Raw genomic sequence first — 9,421 nt, forward strand, 5'->3', positions numbered from 1 at the left:
GTCTGGACCCCCAGGGAAACATTTGCCCAAACACCTTGAAAAGGACACAGGCAAGAAAGGTGAGTAATCATTATCTTACACTTATTTGCACCACTTTTATCCCTAGATTTCACACACACATTTGCATTAGTTTTCCTTACTGGTAAACCTTAATCACAATCTCGATCACCATTCTTCTCTCCTGACAGACAACCACCACATTCCTTGATGAGGAGCAGCTGTGCAGGATCTGAAATAAGGCTACCAACTGATTTTAAAATTCCCAATAAATAGTCAATAAATATTTAAACTTCTTGTGTGCAAATCCATGCTTAAAGTGCAATGCTAAATAAAGTGCTTGATAAGGTGCTTTTAATAAAGTGAAAGGTGTGCTCTAAAGTGCTATACAGATAATATAATATAAATAAATGCAGTAAGGGAGTCCTCTTCCTTAAACTGGTCTTACGTTTAAATAGTGAAAGTGCTGAAATATATATATTTAGAAATGTTCCTTTTGACTTTGTCATGTTATTTGATCATTATTGTTATTGCATTCATGTACAAGCAGGATATTGAAGCTGTAGTTCGGTTTTATTGTGGAATATTCTGCTTGCCTTGAATATTTAAATATTCAGCAGACTCGGCAACAATGCAGAAGAGCTGAAGGCCACTATCAGAGCAATCTGGGCTCTCATCACACCTGAGCAGTGCCACAGACTGATTCCATGCCACGCCTTATTGCTGTAGTAATTCAGGCAACAGGAGCCCCAACTAAGGCTACGTTCACATTGCAGGCGAAAGCGCATCAAATCCGATTTTTTTTGACGCTATGCGACCCATATCCGATCATGGTATGAAAGTGTGAACGGTACAAATCCGATATTTTCAAATCCGATCTGGGTCACTTTTGTGGTATGTGGTACTGAATCCGATACATATCCAATGTTTCAGAAAGCGACTGCTGTTTGAACGGTCATGTCGCATTAAATCCGTCTTTTACGTCACTGACACAAGACAGACGCCAATTATCAGCGCCCGATAAGACATTGCGAAAGCTTCTTGGCCATCCGGTGAAACTGCTGGGAAGACAACGTTGGAGAAACGTTAACATTTTATTTGTACTGCATAATCTGCAGATTAAGACAGAAATCGGCAACTATCCTTTGAAGCACAGCTCCTCTCAAAAACAGCGATAAGGATAATTATTAGGTTATCTACATTATTATGTAAATAACAAAATAACTTAAAGCAAAAATTGGGAAACGTGAAGTCCGAAGTCTTTATATTAACGGCCATCAGTCAAACAATATTGTTTGCTCTGTGTCTAAACAGAGCGCGTTGTGTGTGACGTCTTCTTTTGCGCATGCGGGCCGCTTTGAGCGTTCACACTAGAGCGCGTTTGCTGTCGCATTTTTTTTTGTAGTGTGAACGAGCAGACACAAAAAATCAGATTTGATCAAAAAATCGGAATTGAGCATTAAGACCTGCAGTGTGAACGTAGCCTACGTATTGAGTGCTGTACATGCTCATACTTTTCGTGTTCATACTTTTCAGTTGGCCAAGAGTTCAAAAAATCCTTTCTTTGTATTGGTCTTACGTAATATTCTAATTTTCTGAGATACTGGATTTGGCGTTTTCATTAGTTGTCAGTTATAATCATCAAAATTTTAAAAAATAAACACTTGAAATATATCCGTGTGGAATGAATGTATTCATTTTACAACTTTCACTTTTTGAATGGAATTAGTGCAGGTGTGGAGATATTTCTAGATGTTCTGGAAGTGTAGTTTTTTCATTATTTGCTTTTGTGGTATAGTCCTATATTAGCTGTTAAATGGCATTTATTAATATGATTGGATTTGACTTTAAGGTTTGAATTATGGTATTTCAAAGCAGCAAAACATTGGATCCTGGTTAAGTTGTATTTGTTTGTCTGATTGTTGAATTGTTTCTGTATTATTTTGTGTATTTTTCTTATAAGATTCGCAAGGGAAATGGCAGGACCACTGGGTTGCTTCTCAGAAGAAGATAGTCATAATAATACTTGTTTTTGTTGTGGTATAAAACTGTATTGCCTGCTTACAGGGCCATCCTTTTTGTGAAGCAGATCGCTGATTCACATCAAGGTCCAGCGTGCTGCAACTTGTCATTTCAACTGCTACAGCAAATGAAGTCTTTTAAAAGTTAGTCGTTCTCCTGTACTTCAGAGAAGAAAACGAACACAGCAAGTACAAAAACCTTAACTCACCACTAGGTAAAGATCACCCTGAGTGGCTTTAACTTGCATTATTCAATATTACAATATTGACCAAATAAATATTATGTTTTATTGCAGCTTGAAAAACTAATGGCCTTGGCTACAAACCACTGCTGCTTTCTGGGAAGAAGAGCAAAAAAGGAGAAATCAGATGTGAAATATTAACCCCTGGCTGCAGACTTACAGCCTTTGTCAAGGAATCCCTTCAGAAGATGTGCTGATGTTATCAGTACTGTTGTGAAGGTAAGATTCAGATCCTGCATTTTTAAAGTTATGATTTATGTTTTTGGTGTAAAAATAAAAGTTTCTTATGTTTACCTGTTAGAAGACCATTTTAGTGTAAAACCAGAAATTAAATCATCAATTCTCCCGTTTTCACATAAGCCATCTTTAATGTCCTCTTCTCTGCCACTGTCACCAGAGTATCCAGCTTTATGCCAGCCACCTTGTTGATTAGTTTTTCCAGCCTGGATGAGTCCATCTTTGCTGTGCTGCTCCCCCAGCACACCACAGCATAGAATAGTACTCCAGCAACTGCCAACTGGTAAAACATCCTCAGGAGCTTCCTGCAGATGTTGAAAGACCTCAGTCTCCAGAGGAAGTACAGTCTGCTTTTTTTGCATGACCAGTCCAGTTTGTTGTCCACCCACAGCCCGAGGTATTGTACTAGTTGACCACCTCCATCTCCTCTCCCTCTATCTGAACTGGCAGTGGACCTGGTATGGACCTCCTAAAGTCCACAACCAGTGGTCTTTGAGGTGTTGAGTTGCAGGTGGTTTGTGGGACTCCATGTAACAAAATTCCTCAGAAGCCTCCTGTACTCCTCTACCTGAGCACCCTGTGGTGCTCCTGTGCTGCTGACCACAATGTCAGCCCTGATGTCCTTCAGCCTAATGTACTGTGGTCTGTTGGTGAGATTGTTGGCGATCCAAGCAACCTGGCAGGGGTCCACCTGCATCCTGTTCAGCTTTTCCTGGAGCAGACGGGGCCCTCAAAGGCACTCAGTCAAGAAACAGGATCCTGACCGTGCCTTTTCCCTTGTCCAGGCGTGAGCGGGCTGTGCTGCTTTCATCTCCTCTTTCACTTTGCTCCAGAAGGCCTCCTCCTTCATGTTGAGGACAGCTTTGACTTCCTGTGTTACCCACGGTTTTATTAGGATAACACCGTACCACCTTAGCAAGGGCGACCGCATCCACACAAAAGTTGACATAATAAGTATGACAGTGTGTCGCCGCCTCTGTCCTCACCATGTGGGATCAGAAGCACATCCCAGTCTGTGGTGTCATAGCAGTCTCTCAGAGCATCCTCCTTTTCTGGGGTCCATCTCCTAATGGAGCAGGTTGTGACAGGCTGCCTTTGGATGAGGAGTCCAAAGGCAATCTATCTATTGTATTGACATCATACCCTGCAGAATTAGAGACGAAGCAGCCGGGCTATGTAAAAAGCGTAAGGGGGCGTGTTCGCGGTCATGTCCAGAGACGCTCCACCACGAGTTACTACTGAGCAGACTCTGGCTCCAAAAGTGGAACATGGCAGCGCCCACAAGCGGGATATTTTGGCTTCATTTTCCCCCAATGGGAGGAAGTGCTGTCGCATCATTCATCTTTTTATACAGTAATTGGTTAGGACCAATCAGCCAAACAGCAATCTTCTCCTTAAGGAATTTCAAAAATATACAAAACAATATATATAACTTCATAAGTCGACAAAATAAAATCCAGAAAAATCATGTCGCTTTTCAGATTCATGATTCTTTCGGTTGCGTCATGAAGATGTTTTTTTCAAGTTCAAGTTTATACATTTAACCTTAGGTTGAGGTCTTTCATGTTTCTTTAACAAAAAAAATCCGTATTCAGAAATCTCTCTTCTATATGATGGTATGTGTGTGGAAATGTGTATGCGTGTCTGTGTGTGTACAACGGATCACACAGCAAGCATTTGTTTGGCCTGCTAATATGGCGCCTCAAGCAAAAATCCTGGCCACGCCCCATCCCTTAAGATCCCGCTCCAAAGTCCTGTTAACCTACAGATCTACAAAGAAGACGCTGCACTTTTAACTCTGAGGGAGATGGAGAATGAGCCCATTTCCAAAAAAAAGTGGAGTGTGTTCCTTTAAGTACTATATTGTCAAAAACTAAAGTGTACACACATACACACACATACCATCGAATGGAAGACAGATTTCTGAATGAGGATTTTGTTTTTGTTAAAGAGACATGAAAGTGTACATAAACAGTTGTATCTTGTTTACTGTATCACTGACAGATAATTAATTTCAAAGTAAAGTTAATGCTACATTAAAGCTGCAAGCAGCGTTATGAGGGCCCTCGCACCCCCGGCGCGTCGAGCCACGCCCAACACCTAAAACCAGCACGTCCGATCTGATGTCACATTGATGGAATTCATGCATTTAACCACCAGCTAACATTTCAACTCATTCATTCATGATTAGTTAGTCGTTCCACTAGGTGGCGCTCTAACCATTATGTACAAATGGCATAACAAACACTTCCAAGCTCGAGTCTCATCACACCTGAGACGTTTGGGAGAGATTGGACATTGTGTTTTTGAGTGACAGCAGATTACTGCTTTTTGGCGAGTGATTGAAACTCTAAGTGCCGCCATAACCACCCCGTTTCCCTGGACGTAAAAAGCTTCGCAATTTAACATCACAAAGGTCTTTAGATTCCACAAACTGCAGATCGGTCCAATCTGATGAAATCCCTTGGAGGAGTTCGTCAAAGAAGGGTGCCTGAAAAGAGGGGAAAATGTTGCCAAAATTGCACATTAATTTTAAAATGGCTGACTTCCTGTTGGATTTGGGATATTGCTCCAAGAGACTTTTTTGTACATTTTGATATCTCCTATAAGCCTACCAGGTTTCAGATTCATACATAAAACACAGAGCTGGGGCTGTGGTTTTGAAAATTTGTAGGGGGCGCTGTGGAGCCATTTTGGGATATTCAATGAAAATGATCACATAACAACAAAGCCTTCGTCACATTGGAGGTGTGTGCCAAATTTCAAGCCTCTATAAACTTGCCAAGACCCTCAAAAGCCACTTCATCTTTCATCGTGAACAGCGTTGCCACCAGGGTGCGCCGTTCAGTTTAAAGTCACAATTTTTGCACTGAAGCATCACGAGGGACTGATGGTGATATTCACCGCTTTTGAGGTGGCCACGATGAACCTGTGAAAATCAGTACAACAAAATTAAAGCCATGACATTTCCTGTTGCCACTAGGTGGCGCTGTCCGTATTTCCGACAATGGGCACATCAATCTGTTCAGGGCGCGTCTGACATCATGCCTGTAAAGTCTGGTACTGATCAGACTGGATTTCATTGAGTTATACTAATTTGTTTCTTCATGGCGTGACATCAAAGTTCGCCATGCTGCTGGGGTCACACCCTTTCGCGAAAACTCACAGTTTTCACTGTAACCCAAGACCAACTCCTTAAGGCTTTCCTGGAGAAATTTGAGGCTGCAGATGTCACCCATCACTATACTGTACCCCAAAGTGTAAAACATGACATTTCCTGTTCCCACTAGGTGGCGCTGTCCCTGGTGTCAAATATGGCAGTTGAAATATGTTCAGGGGTGGAGCCTTATCATATGTGTTCACTTTGGTCAAGGTCAGAAAATGTATGACAAAATGAGAGGCAATAAGATTTTCATGGCGAGTCATCGAAATTCGCCGTGGCGCCACGGCCTCATGGTATTGTGAAAACTCAAAAGCTCCGCAATTTAACATGGCCCAGGTGTGTAGTTGACACTGACCAAAGATGAAGCTTATACGACCAAATCCCAAGGAGGAGTTCGAAAAAGTTCGAGGCATGGAAACGGCAAAATTAGAGCCAAAATGTCACCTTCAATCCAAAATGGCGGACTTCCTGTTGGGTTTAGGACATTGCCATAATAGACTTTTTTGTTCGACTCTGAACGTTATATAGGTGTACCGACTTTCAAACGTGTAGGTCATACCCATACCGGGGGCTCGCGTTTTTCATTTTTCTAGGTGGCGCTACTGAGCTAATTTTCCCTGGCCATGTCTGGGAACATTAAAATACGTAAATTTTCACCAGACCTGACGCGTGTGCAAAATTTCATGAGTTTTCGAGCATGTTTAGGCCCTCAAACGGCCAATTCATTTGCCGAAATAATAATAATAATAATAATTAAAGCTGCAAGCAGCGTTATGAGGGCCCTCGCACCCCATCGCGTCGAGCTACGCCCAACACCTACAACCAGCACCTCCGATCTGATGTCACATTAATGACATTCATGCATTCAACCACCAGCTAACATTTCATCTCATTCAATCATGATTATAGTCGTCCCACTAGGTGGCGCTCTAACCATTACTGACAAATGGCATAACAAACATTTCCGAGCTCGAGTCTCATCACGCCTGCGACCTTTGGGACATATTGGACATTTTGATTTTGAGTGACAGCAGATTACTGCTTTTTGGCGAGTGACTGAAACTCCACATGCCGCCATGACCACCCCGTTTCCCTGAACGTAAAAACCTTCGCAATTTAACATCACAAAGGTCTTTAGATTCCACACACTGGAGATTGGTTCAATATGATGAAATCCCTTGGAGGAGTTCGTCAAAGAACGGTGCCTGGAAAGAGGGGAAAATGTCACAAAAATTACACATTAATTTTAAAATGGCTGACTTCCTGTTGGATTTGGGATATTGCTCCAAGAGACTTTTTTGTACATCTTGATATCTCCTATAAGCTTCCCAGGTTTCAGACTCATACATAAAACACAGAGCTGGGGCTGATGTTTTGAAATTTTGTAGGGGGCGCTGTGGAGCCATTTTGCGCTATTCAATGAAAATGATCACATGACAACAAAGCCTTCATCACATTGGAGGTGTGTGCCAAATTTCAAGCCTCTATAAACTTTCCAAGCCCCTCAAAAGACACTTCATTTTTCATGGTGAACAGCGTTGCCACCAGGGTGCGCCGTTCAGTTTAAAGTCACAATTTTTGCACTAAAGCATCATCAAGGACTGATGGTGATATTCACCGCTTTTGAGGTGGCCACTATGAACCTGTGAAAATCAGTACAACAAAGTGTAAGACATGACATTTCCTGTTCCCACTAGGTGGCGCTCTTCATATTCCTGACAATGGGCACATCAATCTGTTCAGGGCGGGTGTGACATCATGCCTGTAAAGTCTGGTACTAATCAGACTGGATTTCATGGAGTTATACTAATTTGTTTCTTCATGGCGAGATATCAAAGTTCGCCATGCTGCTGAGGTCACACCCTTTTGTGAAAAGCCACAGTTTTCACTGTACCCCAAGACCAACTCCTTAAGGCTTTCCTGGAGAAATTTGAGGCTGCAGATGTCACCCATCACTATCCTGTACCCCAAAGTGTAAAACATGACATTTCCTGTTCCCACTAGGTGGCGCTGTCCCTGATGTAAAATATGGCAGTTGTAATATGTTCAGGGGTGGAGCCTTATCATATGTGTTCACTTTGGTCAAGGTCAGAAAATGTATGACAAAATGAGAGGCAATAAGATTTTCATGGCGAGTCATCGAAATTCGCCGTGGCGCCACGGCCTCATGGTATTGTGAAAACTCAAAAGCTCCGCAATTTAACATGGCATAAGGGTGTAGTTGGCACTGACCAAATATGAAGGTTATGAAATCAAACCCCAAGGAGGAGTTCGTTAAAGTTCGAGGCATGGAAACGGTAAAATCAGAGCCAAAATGTCACATTCAATCCAAAATGGCGGACTTCCTGTTGGGTTTAGGACATTGCCATAATAGACTTTTTTGTTCGACTCTGAACGTTATATAGGTGTACCGACTTTCAAACATGTAGGTGATACCCATACCGGGGGCTCGCGTTTTTCATTTTTCTAGGTGGCGCTACTGAGCTAATTTTCCCTGGCCATGTCTGAGAACATTAAAATACGTAAATTTTCACCAGACCTGACGCGTGTGCAAAATTTCATGAGTTTTCGAGCATGTTTAGGTCCTCAAAAGGCCGATTCATTTGCCGAAATAATAATAATAATAATAATTAAAGCTGCAAGCAGCGTTATGAGGGCCCTCGCACCCCCGGCGCGTCGAGCCACGCCCAACACCTAAAACCAGCACGTCCGATCTGATGTCACATTGATGGAATTCATGCATTTAACCACCAGCTAACATTTCAACTCATTCATTCATGATTAGTTAGTCGTTCCACTAGGTGGCGCTCTAACCATTATCACTAGGAAGGCCCAGAGCCCAGCCATTTGGCTTTTCTACCTTTAAAACCCGGAGAGCAGCCAAATGGCTGGTAGGCTTTTAGCTAAGCTTTAGCTTCAGGCAAGTGGAAGCTAAATTGGCTAGTCATTCATATGTAAATTGGGTTGTTACCTGGGAATTCTGGAGGGAGGGGAGTGGGGGTGTGTGGATGAGGGGGTGGGGGAGCTGCTAAAAGCGGTGAGCTTCCTTTTGTTTCATCTTGATGCATTCTCAATCATCCAGGGAAACAAATCTCCAAAAGTCACCAACTTGGAGTGTTTCAGTTTGCCATCTTAGGGAGAAATCAACACACATGGGTGTATGTCCTTTGTTGCTGAGATTTATTGATAAAAACAGTACAAAAAATCAACCATTTGTACACATTTTTACAAATAATTATAAAAAGTGAGTGAGTACATTTCAACATTTTCAGCAATCACTCACAATCCTGGCACTGCCATGGTATCTGTAGTCTGCATTTACCTTGGCTTGGCTTCCTGATCAATTGTCCACTACCAAAAGGAAGCCAAGCCCTGCCACCCTTTACAACAAAACAAGGTGTGATCACATTGATGCCACAATGGACGACTGATCAATGCTCCACTACCAAAAGGAAGCCAAGCCCTGCCACCCTTTACAACAAAACAAGGTGTGATCACATTGATGCCACAATGGACGACTGATCAATGCTCCACTACCAAAAGGAAGCCAAGCCCTGCCACCCTTTACAACAAAACAAGGTGTGATCACATTGATGCCACAATGGACGACTGATCAATGCTCCACTACCAAAAGGAAGCCAAGCCCTGCCACCCTTTACAACAAAACAAGGTGTGATCACATTGATGCCACAATGGACGACTGATCAATGCTCCACTACCAAAAGGAAGCCAAGCCCTGCCACCCTTTACAACAAAACAAG

The 9,421-nt window shown here is 42.5% G+C and overlaps 1 long non-coding RNA gene across 1 annotated transcript; it reads left to right on the forward strand.

Annotated features, from left to right (window-relative positions):
• Positions 1-24: 24 nt before the first annotated feature.
• LOC308407296 lies at positions 25-4,533 on the forward strand. The gene is made up of 4 exons (XR_013973659.1): positions 25-59; positions 189-2,233; positions 2,315-2,479; positions 2,658-4,533. It is a non-coding gene; the product is annotated as an uncharacterized lncRNA (long non-coding RNA).
• The last annotated feature ends 4,888 nt before the right edge of the window (positions 4,534-9,421 follow it).

The sequence above is a fragment of the Rhamphochromis sp. 'chilingali' genome (assembly GCF_963969265.1).
Source record: "Rhamphochromis sp. 'chilingali' genome assembly, chromosome: 12".
Taxonomy (NCBI): Eukaryota; Metazoa; Chordata; class Actinopteri; order Cichliformes; family Cichlidae; genus Rhamphochromis; species Rhamphochromis sp. 'chilingali'.